This window comes from Sceloporus occidentalis, unplaced genomic scaffold, assembly GCF_023333645.1.
Source record: "Sceloporus occidentalis isolate IW3139 unplaced genomic scaffold, rSceOcc1.0.p SCAF_24, whole genome shotgun sequence".
NCBI lineage: Eukaryota > Metazoa > Chordata > Lepidosauria > Squamata > Phrynosomatidae > Sceloporus > Sceloporus occidentalis.
Genome location: NW_028317004.1, coordinates 12,593,357 through 12,608,569, shown reverse-complemented (window position 1 = coordinate 12,608,569; position 15,213 = coordinate 12,593,357). Strand labels below are relative to the sequence as shown.

The 15,213-nt window shown below is 38.0% G+C and overlaps 1 protein-coding gene and 1 non-coding gene across 4 annotated transcripts in view; both read left to right on the top strand.

Annotated features, from left to right (window-relative positions):
* The window catches only part of LOC149300638 (zinc finger protein GLIS3-like), a 128,586-nt gene that overhangs the window by 45,299 nt on the left and 68,074 nt on the right, over positions 1-15,213 (top strand). The window lies entirely within an intron of this gene.
* Positions 13,406-13,535, top strand: LOC149300639 (small nucleolar RNA SNORA35). Its single transcript, XR_016272308.1, has one exon. It is a non-coding gene; the product is annotated as a small nucleolar RNA SNORA35 (small nucleolar RNA).

Here is a 15,213-nt window from a genome sequence, read left to right as displayed (position 1 = left end):
TTCTAATAATTTGCTAAAGTACAGTGATGGTGATGCTATGAAGCCAATTCCATGAGCATCTGAATTCACTCCCAACATAAACTAATTACAAATTTCAGGTAATGGCCATGCAATGACATAGTGCCAATTACCATTGAATGAATGCCGTCCTGTACCCTCTTGCATTATTTCTTTTAGTTTTAAATGATACACTCTACTCATGGATGCGCCTACTGGTATATGCTTATATTTAATTATGATTAAATATTCTTTATAGAAAATAGGGCTTAGAGGAAAGAACCTATATGTTCTGACTTGTGCAGGTGAAAGCATTACAAGATCTTCAGATATTAATAATCATGTCATTATAAGCTCCTGCATTTGAAATCTTTTGTTCACTGTTATTGTTAAAATCCAAAACTGTCTACATTTGTCTATATGTGGTCTGAATGGACAGGATTGTCTTATTATTTTTTGATATACTGTATACAACGGCATCATATACTGCAACGCTGTACAGCCAGTTCCCTATGATAACGCTGTCCACAGCTTCATTCAGATTCAAAAGAACTGTTCAACTTATTTGTGGATTGGTGTTTAAGACTGAAACTTTAAACCCATGGTTTAGTAATATAACATTTTAAAGTTGTTTAAGGATGATTTAGAGTGTAATACTCTAGTTTATTAGATTATGAGCATGAATTAATGATTCAACATAGCCTTTGAATGTACCGTATTGGCTCGGATATAGGCTGCACCCGAATATAGGCCGCACCCTAAAAGTTAGTGCTTTTTTAAAGAAAAAAGTTTCTGCCCCCCCCGAGATATGCTGCCACTCTGTCCCGAAGATGTACCCCCCGAGATATGCTGCCACTCAACCCCCCCGAGATATGCTGCCTGCCACTCTACCCCCCCCCGAGATATGCTGCCTGCCACTCTACCCTCCCCCGAGATAGGCTGCCTGCCACTCTCCCCCCCCCGAGATATGCTGCCTGCCACTCTACCCCCCCCGAGATATGCTGCCACTCTATCCCCAAGATGTCCCCCCCCACCAGACTTACCAGTGCAGACTCCACGGGGTCTTGCGGGGCCGGCAGGGGACATCTACGCATAACGTGTATTCAACTTCCAGTGCCGGCACTTCCGCCGTGGGAAGTACCGGCAAGGAAGATTGTTCGCGCAGACGTTCACCAGCAGCGGCGATGCGAGCAGAAACAACCTCTGCTGCCGGGAAGTCTGCAAGATGTGCTTTAAAAATCTCCCTTGCCGGGACTCCCCCCGTGGGAATTCCCGGCAAGGGAGATTGTTAAAGCACATCGTGCAGACGTGCCGGCAGCGGAGGCTCTTTACGCTCGCATCACCGCTGCCGGTGAACGTCTGCACAATGCGCTTAGACAATCTCACGTGCCAGCACCCCCCCCGTGGGAAGTGCTGGCAGGGGAGGCTGTCTGAGTGTATCAGAGAGTAGGATACGGGTCCCCTGCACCGCTGCGGGGGATCTGTATCCCAACCCTGCTGCCTGCCCGGCACCCGGAACTTCATGTCCCGGGCGTCGGGCGCTAGACCCCGAATATAGGCCGCACCCCCACTTTAAAGACTTAAAGTGGGGGAAAAAAGTGCGGCCTATATTCGGGCCAATACGGTATATACTGTAAGAAGCGCTGCATAAATTGTAGGTACCTTACAAATAAAAGTTAATAATAATATAAAAATTGGAAGACTTGCGTCGGAAATTCAATGACACATATCCATGATATTTTTATAAGCATTATATTTATTCTAAGGTCGGTCCAAAGAGGTGTCAGAATCCCACACATCCCCTCGGGATGCTGAGGGCAGAGCTTGGAGGAAGAGTGTCACTCAAACTGGTAGCGCTGATGTGCATGTGCATAATCCTGCACTTACGCAGTATGCAAGAATGAAATTGGGACCATTAGAAGCGTAATAGATGTTTCAGATTCAGGGGCAGAGAGCACAGATTCATAGTTGGGTAAACAGGCAATAAATCAGATACAAAACAGTATCACTGAGCAAGGAACACAGGATAAAGGCAGGCTTCAACAGGTAATGGGTGCAGGTAATCAGTATTCATTGACTACAGGTGGAAATACTCTGTCATCAATACTGGAGAGAAGGTAGGTAACTGTAGTAAGTAAATCAGTAGGACTGAAAAATCTACTTGTGAACTTGTGAAGTCCCTAGTTTAAGTCCTATACCAGGAATGACCCCAACAAGCCATCTACAGGCCTGGGATGACGGCTGGGACATTACCATGACAGCAGGTTTTCAAAAGATACAGATTAGCAATTCTGGGAATAAAATCAATGAAAACATTTCTAAAAAAAACCAAAACATGTAAATGAAACATCTCCATTTTTTTATATATATAATATATAAAATATGTATATTGGATGACTAGTTTCATATGAATATTTTAGAATTTTGTTAAGCATTAAATATCAGCGTGACTTAAGTGTTGACACTCAAATATTCATGTGTAATGAACGGGTTAATGAGCATCAATGAATTATGGAGGAATTGTTTGGTTACATTAAAAGCACAGCCACACGCTGTGAAATTCCTCTTCTGTGTCATGCATACTTTAACTTGGGTAATGCCGAGAATGTATCCATTTTAAACCGTTGCATAATTACAAGCTCTATTGCTATGTATGTTTGACCAATGTCTAAAAAATATTACTGTATGAAGAAATATTTTAATAAAGGGCCTCTGCTATTTAAAATGACTTTTTCCTACATGGGTTAGTTGTTTACAGTCATATTGGCTGGATATGCTAAGAAATCCAATGCCTAACATTTATAAATGAGCTTTCCATCTTTTGGGGGCTCTTACATAGTGGGTGCATATTATAGGTATAAAATAACTTGTGCAGAAAATCTTCTCGCCAACTTTAATTCTAAACTTAACATGTATGTTATACATAAATGGGCATAAAACCTGAGAGTTTTCAGTATTTTAAAAGCAACAGATCAGAATTTTCTCCTTGCTTACCTATGGGTTGTAAAAGGTATTTTAGTTATGATGCATACCACCTGTACCTATGACATCATATGTATAATAAATACAAATAAAGCAGTTGAACTATTGTTCAGTTTCACACAGTAGGTTTGGTTTCTCTCTATTATTGATCTGTGGATTGCCCTGATTTGAATAATTAAGAAGTATGTCCATATAGTATATATAGTATATATAATATATATATATATATATATATATATATATATATGTAATTTTGCCTCTTGTATAAAGCCTGTCCTTACTTGTTGGCTTACATGTAAGACTTTACGCTAAACAACAGTATCCATGTACCGAGACTAATTGAGGTCCTTACATATGCAATGGTGGCTGGGACTGGCACATTGCTGTGGCACTTTACTATTGTCCTACCTCATCTTTGGCCCAGAAAAGCCTCCCGTCGACAGTTGGCATGAGTTTGATGGAACATTAGAATTAATGCAGGTCACAGGCTCTACTTTGCTTTCTCTGTTTCAGAGTTTGGCAATAAGAAGAGATATGTTAAGCCAAGGCACTGCTCTTGTGTTAAAAAAAAAAAGTTATTTTCATACACGAGAGACCAACAAGAACAGACGAGAATTGTTATAGAAGTTTCCCTGCGCTTACGGATTATTTTCAGTAAAAGAGGGAAGAAAAATCAGATTATATAAAATGAGCAATAATTGCAAACATTTCCAATAGCTTCACTACGAAGGATGTGAATGGAATAATTACAGATACTTTACAGAATAACGATTTATTAACAGGGGTGATATTTAAAACATTGTTCAATGTGACAAAATATCATTTTGATTGAATGCTTCTTAGAGACATTCTCTAATTTATTATACATTGAAATCTCCTATTTTAAGAATAATCTACTGGCATGCTTCTGTTTATAATCTGAATTTAACCAGATCTGCTGTTAGTTCCTGTGGTAAATGTAATTGTGATTCTTTTGGTATCAACTTACCAAAACTAAGTATAAAATACAGTCAGTAGGGCCATATAAATAATAATGTTATTTTAATAATGTTTTAGTGTCAAAATATAATTTATACATACTTAAGAAACATGAATGTGGCAATCGTGCCAGGTGAATATTTGAAAAATTGTGCCTTTGCCCTACAGGGGCACAAGTATCCAACAGATCAGAATTTCCTCCTTTCTTACCTATGGGTTGTAAAAAGTATTTTAGTTATGATGCATAACACCTGCACCTACGACATCATCTGTACAATAAATACAAATAAAGCAGTTGAAATATTGTACTGTAAAGTAAAACGTCCTTCAATTGAATCTAAACTTCTTATTGTTGTGAAATCAGATGAGGCCTGTATGTTTGCCAGGCAGACCTCAATCACAGCTCCCACATGGTCACACTGTGATGTATCGAACAAGATCTCCATGATATGATATGATGTCATATTGTTCTGATTTAGTACATCACAAGGTGGCCAGCCACTTAGGTAGGTAGAGGGTCTTGCCTTTTGAACCCCACTACGCATGTCCTATTTGTTACTTTACGAGTGTTGGTGAGGGCATGTAACTTTAGTTGAAGTTGCTCAGTGGACTTAACCCTTAACACAGCTGACCATTTGGCTTTTTAGTGTTTAGACTCCTGGGAGAATAAAAAGCCATAGCTGAGCATCATTATGTTCTCATGCAAAAAACACAATAAAGCAGCTTTATAAACCACTATATATCGACCTAGGCATGAGTGATTATTTATACGGTTCCCTAATAATTATCATGATAGTGCACTCTTCGCTTAGCAGAGCTTCTGTTAATCTTCTGTCTGTCTTTCTGGAAATCATTTGTGTCGAAACTGAACGTGCTCTTTTGTAGTACACCCTGCCAAAAACACATTGCTTTTGTCAACACACTATTCAAGTGAAATATCCCTCTTCTGTTAACAATTTTGTTTTATGATGTTGTGGTATTTGGATAAAATAAATACATGCCGTGTGTTTATCTCAGTTCACGTGTTAGTCACAGGGATGCATCCTTTGAAAACTGATCAATGAATGCATGTGCTTTTTCAGCTGGTTTAATATGTTAGTCAACGTCTGGATTAGTCAGTGTCTCTGAGAAATGGCTTTTATGCTAATCTGGCGCATGAGTAATCTAAAATAAATACCGGCACTTTATAGAGGGAATGTTAGAGTAGGCCATTGATTAACAGCCTGCACACAGCACTGTCTGTAATATAATGGCTTTTACAGATTCTTATATCATATATTCACATTTTATTATCATTGTGGTCTTGTGTGTATGTATAAGCATCTCTACAGAAAGTACTATTTTTAGGTAAACCAAGTTCTTGTTGACATTTATGGCATTACTTCTGAAATCTGAGTTGACCAATAAAAGCTTGATTTTTTTGTGTGGTCTAAATTTTATATCAAGTAAGACAGACTTTTTAAACAGCCCAGAGTTGGGCTATCCTTTTATTTATATCAATTGGGTTTATTCACAAAAGGGATAGCTGGCAGGAGAGTTATGGTTTCTACTCCTTGACTCCACTATACATTATGAACGGCCATCCCTAATGAGCTTCTGCTGCAGGAAGAGCTTGGCTGGTCCTATATAATGTATAGTTAAATCAGTGAGATTTCTTAAAAGTCTCGTTATCCATTGAATTATCCATTATATTGGGCCAACTCAGCCCTTGCTGCTGGAAAAACATACTACTGTTTGGCCGTCATAATGAATAGTGAAGCGAGGGAGTTGAAACAAAAACCCTTGTGACAACTCTCCCTCGTGACAACTCCCTGTGAGGTAGATTACCCTGTTTCATGCTAACAACCTGAATCCTCATAAAGGGACAATACAATTGATCTGTAATTTTAGAACAAACATGTATGATATGATAAAAATTCAGTGAGCTCAAGCTCACAAATTGATGGCCGACATTCTCCTTCAGGATTTTCTGATAGACAGCAGAATTCATGCCTCAGTTAAGGCAAGTCGCCGAGGTCCTGAGGCAGCAAAGCAGCCCTATTACCGAGACATCCTTCAGGGTGTACATGGAAACAACAACCAGCATCCACCTCCCTGCCATCTAACGCTGCTGTCCCCCCCCCACCCCCCGGCCACATGCTCACTTCCGACAGCTAGTCCCTTGCCATACTGAAAAGCTATACTTCCAGGTTCGGTAAAAGTCCCTTATAAAGGGATACATATAATATTTGCCCTCCAAGCATTGTCTCCACTCCAGAGGCAGGGGCTGGAATTGGAGGGCAAATCAAACCCCCAGTATACCTTGTGCCTTTGCCTGTGATAATGCCTTGGGACTGTTGGCTTATTTCTATTCTGTATCCTGGTTCTGACTCAGGGAAAGGAGCATTTGCTTTTTCACAGCAATGTATAGTCGCCAATTTATAGATGTGTTGTTAGATTTTAAATATCATCTGCATTCAGATTATTCCTTTTATGTTGAAGTGTTTTTGTTAATATAAAAACACATTTGAGAAGTGTGATCTCACGGAAAGTGATCTGATACAATACTTGGATCTAGTCTGTTACCTGTGAAAAACCTTACCTGTTTAACGTTTATATTTGTTCTACTTTACCATTAATGGCAGAATTTAGAGAATTCAAACAGTAATATAATGTAGAATTCATTCTGCAGTCTTTTAAACTTTATTTATTCCCGTGTTAACATTTGTACTGCGTCAACGATAGTATAAAACAATATGGGAATTATATATATATATATATATATATATATATATATATATATATATATATACACATTAGTATTACTTGGAGAGAAAAAATACTTACCATGCTAAAAAAAAACACACCCTCCCTTTTTTCACAGTTCCAGAAAGTTTTGGCTGCCTGAAGCAGCTCATCTTTAGTAGGAAAACAATCCCTCTGAAATTAAAGAGAGCAACAAATGCGCATGCACATGGGGTCTCATTAGACCCCTCCTGGAAATGTTGTGCGTACCAGGTGGAGTTCGGGCGGAGGTGAGTACTCGCGTATTCACATTGGTGAGCATGAGATGCATTCCGCCAACTGCAAAAATAGATGAAACACATTTATTGTTATTATTATCTTTTTATTTTTATAGCGCCAACAATTTACCCAGCGCTTATATACATTCAAAGGATATGACAAAACTGCGATTGACAATCTCAGACGAACTGATACAATAGGAAAAAGGGCCCTGCTCACAAGCTTACAAAAGTTTGGTTACCCCCCCCAAAAAACATGTTATGCATAAAGTACCAGCCATCATATGCAATAATGTGCATTTGAAGGCTGAAGTGTACCTTTAATAGTGTATTTTAGAAGATTTAGGGAATATTTGGTAGACATACGTCAGCCCATAATTAGGGGATATATATATTTACATACAAACATTAATGTATTCATGATTCTGAGTGTAGAAGAAACCTTTGGTCCTTTCAAGCTCCCTTGATCTTGACCTTTTTTAAACATAACATATTTTATATAACGGTTACATTAAGTTAATACAGTATTAGACTTTAAAGATCTATTACCATTTTTTCTTCAAAATGTATGTGATAATATTGTGATTGGAAGTGGACATTGAGCCTAAATAATTGGTAGCATCCCTATACAATAATACATATTTCCTGCTCCAATCTACATTAAAAAAAGAGCAGACGCTTCCATACCTAATGATTTCTATAATTCACAATATCTTTGGGACAATGTTAGGACCTTAGTTATGCCTGGTCAGTACCTGGAAATTTGGTGGTATACAGGGTATGGTTATCACAGTGAATCCCTTTTTACTTTTATAGAATTATAAATTCTCATAATTCTCATAATTATCTACTAGATCAGAAAATGACTTTCCTTGCCCTCCAATCTAAGATTACTTTATTTTGGAAAACAATTTGCATGTTATATCTAGAATTATTAACGTCATCAGAAAATGCACTTGTCTCTGTTTGCATGGCTTCTATGGTATAAAATCTGTGAAAGAAAGCAGCTATTGAAAAAAACATAATGTCATATTTACTCGCAAAGATCTCAGATTTTCGCCTGCTTTTCCAAGTTACCTGACCGTGACTCTGCAAGAATGACATTAGTAAGAAGTCCGTCAAGCCTGCTGACACTTTTTGTGCTATTTATTTGTCAGTTAGTGTATATCCCTTGCAACAAGTCAATAGCATAATAGAGGTGGGAAAACTTCAAAAGCTGTTTTCCCACAGTGGAAACTGAAAGTAGAAAGTCCCTTTATTCCATAATATTGAAGGCAATTTGCTTACCAAATTGGTTTCATAAGTTTATTAAAGGGACACTCCAACCATACCCTTTAATGCACACTTTATGGTCCTCTTTACATTTTCATCCCCTTGGAAATGCATATATTCTGCAGAACCCCCTTTCCATGCACTTGCCCTTTTCTACCCCCTCCCGAAGCTCCTAAGCTTGCAGACATCATTTGCTTGCCAGAGCGCATGCATGCTACACTCACTGCTAGCCAGCTCAAGTGATGGTTTGTGCAAGCGTTCAAGAGTGGCTAATGATACCTGCTCGCTTGCACAAAAAATGGTTCATTGGGAGTACTTTCAAGATTATCTCCAATCTTAACTTTTACACCTATGTACAACATAAATGTCATGGTTGTTTTTCTGTTCGAGTAATACACCTTATTTTTCTGTTGAGCTGTACTTGTACACAGCCCTCTTGGTTCCACATGATATGTTCCAAATCATTGCTTTTCCATAAGGTAATTATATATATTGTGCTAAAATCATCTTCTTGTGATTGATAAATCCACATGTTTTATAATGTAAAAAAGACAAAAGTAAATGAAACAAATGTTATTGATCTTTTTTACCTATAAAGCAATATTTCGGCCACTGATTTGGTAATATGTCTTCTTCAGCTATATATATATATGTATATATATTTACTTGACTCCCAGAAATTAATAGAATAAGGTATCGTAACGCTATTTTATAATCAGAGTCAGTCTGAACCTTAAAGCAAACCCTTAGAATGACATGTTAAAAGGAGATTTCCAATTCATGTCAAAGGAAAATGCTATTCCTAGAATAAAAAAATACAAAATGAGGACCATTATCCCAATTGATACCAATTTGAAACATATGATTACACAAGCTTATATAAGGCTGTGTTTAAAGGTAACAAAACATATTACATTTTGATGATATATTGTTTGTGCAGAACCCAGAGCAGATGAACCACTGTCACGAAAGCCCCATAACTGATATACATTGTTGTATAATATTCAAATACCAAAAAGAGTTATATGATTCAAACGGGGTAAATAAAATATAACCCTTATGTCACTGTTGGTCTGGATAAAGAAATAAAACATCTTCAATCTTCAATTAAACATCTGATTCTGTTTAGTTAGCTTTTAGGGCATTCTTTAGCTATGCATTGGATGGCGCGGTTGACCCATTCTTAAGGAGAAACTCAATAGACATGGCCCGTCTTTCTTTCCCTTCTATTGCTGTCATTGGCTGTTATGGATATTCTCAAAATTAGTAAAGTTGAATTAACAAAAAAATGAATTAAATCATTTTAAGATACCCAGAATCAACACGACCAATAAAATGTCAAAACCGTAAACATATTTTTACATCAGAAGAAAGATAGATAGATAGATAGATAGATAACAGTCTATTAGAAACACTTGCAGCTTACGGGGTGGAGTCTTTATCGCTACGCGGCTGGGATCTTACGGGTTTGTTAGGAAACTGGCTTTCACCCTATATAGGTTTAATAACATTATCTAGCACCTTGTCAAATGTATGATCACGAGTGCACTTTAAATGGAAAGAAATATGCTTGAGGTGTAGTGAAACATTGTCAAAATACTTGACAAATTAAACTGTAATAATAGATTTACTGGAATATCAAAACCTCTTTTCATTTACCAATGTATACACAGAAAATAAAAATAACACTTTCATTTGGTTCATCACATTCCTGTTTATGAATTCAGAAATTTGTGATTCACCTTTTTATAAGCTTGCCTTTCTGAAGTGGTTACATTTTTTACTACCTATGAACGTCCGCTGAAGGAAGTATTCAGAAATGTTAAAACAACATCCTGACCATTTGTTTGATCTGAACTGTGTCCTTTGTAACTTATCCACTTTGGCTTTGGTTGTTGGTTGTTAACTCAGCTTTTGGAAGTTCGCAATCTTCCCTCGTGATTGGCAAAGCCTATCTTCTGTATAGTAGGGTAACAGTTCCCTAGCAAAAATACCCATCATTTTGGAATATATCTATATATAGCTGGATTTATGATGCCTATTGGGTTGCAAATGGGATCACCCAGTATTATAATTATTATCCTTAAATTATATATATAGACAATATACATGTCATATTAATGTCCAGATATCCCAATTTTAAATTGAGATTGTTTCTAAATTGGTCCCATCCCCCTAAAAACCCCCAAAATAACACACATACTGAGATCCTTACAAAATGTGTTCACTTCTTTTAAATGGTTATAATTAGTTTCTTTTAAGCAGGGATATTTATGGGATATTCTGAATATATTAGCCTACTATTTTGACTCATTTTAACTCATTTTTCATCTCTATGTCAACAAGTTCTATGGATATTAAAATACTGATTAGGCAATCGTGGTGAAAGTTCTGTTTAATGTGTAAGAAAGCAAAGAAAGTCAAAGTGAAAATGCATTATTAATGTATTTTAACCCCTTCGTGACAATTGCCGGTCCGGGCACGTCACTGAAAATCGTGACGATTATGACAATTGACGTGCCAGGACCGGCACGTCTTTAAACGGGTGAAAAAATCGATCCGTGATCGATTTTTTCACTCAAACGGTGTTGCTCTAATGCCTCGACATCGAGGCATTGAGCAACACCAAAAAAAACATTCCCGCCCGCCCCCCCCCGATCGCTCCTAGGAGCAAAAAAAAAAACATGTTTGAAAGACTGCACGTCTTTCAAACATGGCGGCGCCCGCCGCCGAAAAACGGGTTTAGGAAGCGATCGCGAGTCGCTTCCTTTGCTTAGCTGGTGTTGCTAAGATGCCTCAGTATCGAGGCATCTTTGCAACACCTGTTTAGCAAAGGAAGCGACTCGCGATCGCTTCCTAAATGCTCAACTTACCTTCCCGGTGCCGGTGTCTTCGAAACACACGCGGTGTTTCAAGATGGCGGCGCCCATCAAGCCGGGGGGCGGAGCCTGCTGACATCATCGGGGGGGTGTTGCTGGATGTCATGGACATCCAGTGAATAACACCCCTAGTGGTCAGATCACTCATAAGAGTGATCATGATTTGATAAATCAAAGGCAATGTTTTCTAAACATTGCCTTTGATCAGTATTGGATCTGCCCCCCTCCTTCACTTGCTTCTAGTGAGGGAGAGAGACAGATCGGTGTGTTCCCTAATAAAAATATATATATATTGATCCAAAGGCTCTTATAAGAGCCACCCATATAATATTAACCCCTTCATTGCTATTGATCACTGCATAAACAGTGATCTTGCATAGTGGCAATTGTTTTTGGGTTTTTTGTTTTTTTTACATGTTTTTTTACTTTTTTTAGTTTTTTTTACTTTTTTTTAGGTTTATTTTTTTTTTTTATTATAGCCATTAACCCTTTCCTTCCCCACTATTTTTGCTGCAATTCTTACCATGCAGCGGTATACGGCTGAGGAGGCGTATGCCTTTTTGGCCACAGATTCTGAGGCCACTGATACAGCATCAGATTTTGACGTTGGTCAGTTCACAGATACATCTAGTGATGTATCTGTGGCTGTTAGGACGCCTACCACACGTAGTCGTGGCAGTGCACCAGAGGCATGGGTAGCGCCTAATAGGTACAAGCCAGCTATCCCTCCTTTTTCTGGAATTCCTGGCATCAATATTGATGTTACAGGATTCACTCCACTGCAATTTGTGCAGGTTTTTTTGGGAGACGATGTCTTGGGAGACATTGTCACACAAACAAACATTTATGCCCAGCAGCACCGTGCTGCTAGCCCTAATTCTTTTTGGGCAAAACAGCCATGGACTCCCATTGACGTGCCAGAATTTCTTCAATTCTGGGCACTCACAATGTTAATGGGCATTATAAAAAAGCCCTCCATCCGCTCCTACTGGAGCACCAGCCCCATCTTTAGTACCCCCATTTTTGCCCAAACTATAACTAGGCAAAGGTATGAAATGATTCTTCGTTTCATGCATTTTAGCGACAACAGCCTGTGCCCCCCTAAGGAGGACCCCCAGTTTGATAGGCTGTACAAAATCCGCCCCCTGATTACCCATCTCGCTGCCAGGTTTCCAGAGGTTTATACACCTGGAAAGAATATCTGCGTGGATGAATCCCTAATGAAATATAAAGGAAGGTTGGGATTCAAGCAGTATATTCCTTCCAAGCGCTCCAGGTATGGAGTGAAGGTGTATAAGCTCTGCGAGAGCGAGACAGGATATACTCATGCCTTCCGGGTATACGAGGGTAAGGATAGCTACCTTGACCCTCCAGGTTGCCCAGATCATCTGGGCACCAGTGCCAAGATTGTTTGGGACCTAATATTCCCCCTTATGAACAAAGGCTACCACTTGTATGTAGATAACTTCTATACAAGCGTCCCTTTGTTCAAGCTGCTGTATTGTTTCGATACGGTAGCTTGCGGTTCTATAAAAAAGAACCGCTTGGGTTTCCCACAACGCCTGGTACGAACCCGGCTAGGAAAGGGGGAGACCTCAGCTCTACGCCAAGAGGAGCTTTTGGCATTGAAGTTCAAGGACAGAAAAGAGGTGTGCATGCTGAGCACCATCCACGATGAGAGAACCGTGGAGGTTTCTGTCCGTGGCAGAGCTGGGGTCACTACAAAGCCAGTGTGCATCAGGGCCTATAACAAGCACATGGGTGGAGTTGATCTGTCAGATCAACTCCTACAGCCCTACCTCATTATGAGGAAGACAAAGGCCTGGTACAAGAAGGTTGCAATTTATCTAATGCAAATTGCAACCTATAACGCTTTTTTGCTGCACAAAAAAGCAGACACTGGGCTGAAGCTGTCTTTTTTGCAGTTTCAGCTCGAAGTAATTTCAGGTATCTTGTACCGTGATGCACCTGGTCCCCAAGTAGTGATGGGAACCAACAGAATTGGGGCTACCCATTTTATTTTTAAAATCCCCCCTACAGCAAAGAAGCAGAATCCCCAAAAGAGATGCAGGGTATGCTACAGCAGGGGGCAAAGAAAGGACACCACATTTTACTGTCCAGATTGCCCTGGAAAACCTGCACTCTGTGTCGGTGACTGCTTCAAGCTGTATCACACAGTTTCCCATTTTTAATTTTTTTTTTGTTCCTGCTCCATTTTTGTATTTTTTTTTTATTTTTTGTTACATTTACTGTTTTTTAGCTTTTATTTGCTCCACCATTTTTAAGCGTTTTTATTTGCACTGTCAAGTGACCCCTGTGTCCATTCCGTGGCATGAGGGACCACTTAAGGTGCTAGATCAAATCCCTTCTTGGAGATAGGCCAGGCTTTCTTGTAACCTGTCCCTACTGATAGTTGGGTACAAGCATTTTTCTTTACCCAGATGTAAAATTCCTACTGAATTTGAATTGCTCATGTTCCAAATGTGGCCCTTTTGCCCCCAAACAATCTGACAAACCCATGCATGTGGGGTATCAATGTACTCAGGAGATGTTGCTGAACACATATCGGGGTGTTGTGGGACAGTGACATATACCAGGAGCTGTAATTTCACACCTGAAGTACAAAGTATGTGAAAAAAACACCAAAAACAATTACTATCCCAAACTTTGACAAGGGTTGGTGGTAGGATTAGTGCATGGAAAGGGTTAAACTATCAGCATCTAAAATACCCTGGGGTGTCTAGTTTTCAAAAATATATGGTTTGGTGGGGTAAATTTAATTTGCTGGCTTCAAAGATGCCCCAAATACCACATAGAGACAGAATTACCAGATTCAGAGAAAAATGGTTTTGAATTAGCAAAACGCTACTTGTACTTATTGCCCCATAACGTGTAGAAGAAAGCAAAAAAACATAAAAACATTGGGTATTTCTAAACTCGGGACAAATAGTAGAATCTATTTAGCAGGTTTTTTCAGTAGTTTTTTATGATGAATAAAAGATTTTTCAAATAAAAGTGAGAAAATGTGTTTTTTTTTCAATTTTTCGTCATATTTTATTATTTTTATTATAGGAAATTACATCATATGAAAAAAATTGGTGTCTGAAGAAAGCCCTTCTTGTCCTGAAAAAAACAATATATAACTTGTGTGGGTTTAGTAAATGGGTTAAGCGAAAATTACAGCTAAACACAAACACCGCAGAAACGATAAAACAGCCATTGTCACGAAGGGTACAAAAAGTAAAATCAGCCTTTGTCACGAAGGGGTTAAACACCACAACATGCATGATTTTACGTCTCGAACAATGTAAGGCCAATCTCCTCCTTAGTACAATAATGATCTAATATTTGTTTGCATCAGCAAAAAATGTCCTTCACTGCTATTCAAATGTATTGATGCGTGCATTTTTTAAAGGAGAGATCTGCTTTTAAAATACACTTTTAAGTCAGAATAGTGATTGACTTTTAATTTGCAAACAAATATATTGTCATAATGAATACTGAAATCCTACATAAGAGTATATGTAGGCATCTCAACAGATTCTTTGTACTTTGGTCATATGAGAAAGTTATATTTAAGGAAGTTATACAGTGCAATGTAATAGTTGGAAGTACTTATTGCACATCTTTTTGACACTTGATGTTTATGGGATCATTTTGTGAATAATAATAATACATTAGATTATTTCCATTTAAAATCTTTTTTTCTTTTTAAATTGATTTCATATTGATACTATTATAACTGTTTTCAAATGGGGATTTTCATTGAAAGTAAGGCATCAAAAATTAAAGGAACAATGTTGGGACCAAAAGCTTATTTAAAAAAAAAATATATATATATACCGATATATATATATATATATATATATATATATTGTTTTATATATATATATATATATATATATATTAAACAATATGATAGAATTATTTGAAATGTCATCAAATGTATTACTTTTGATAGTAATGAGTTTAAGAAACATGTGTTCTTACTTATCCAATCAGTGATATAACACATTCCTCATAGCTGTTATAAAAATAAATTATCGGATGAGAAAGAGTTCAAGAAATGCAAAATTACTGTAAGAGCACAAAATGATGTTTAA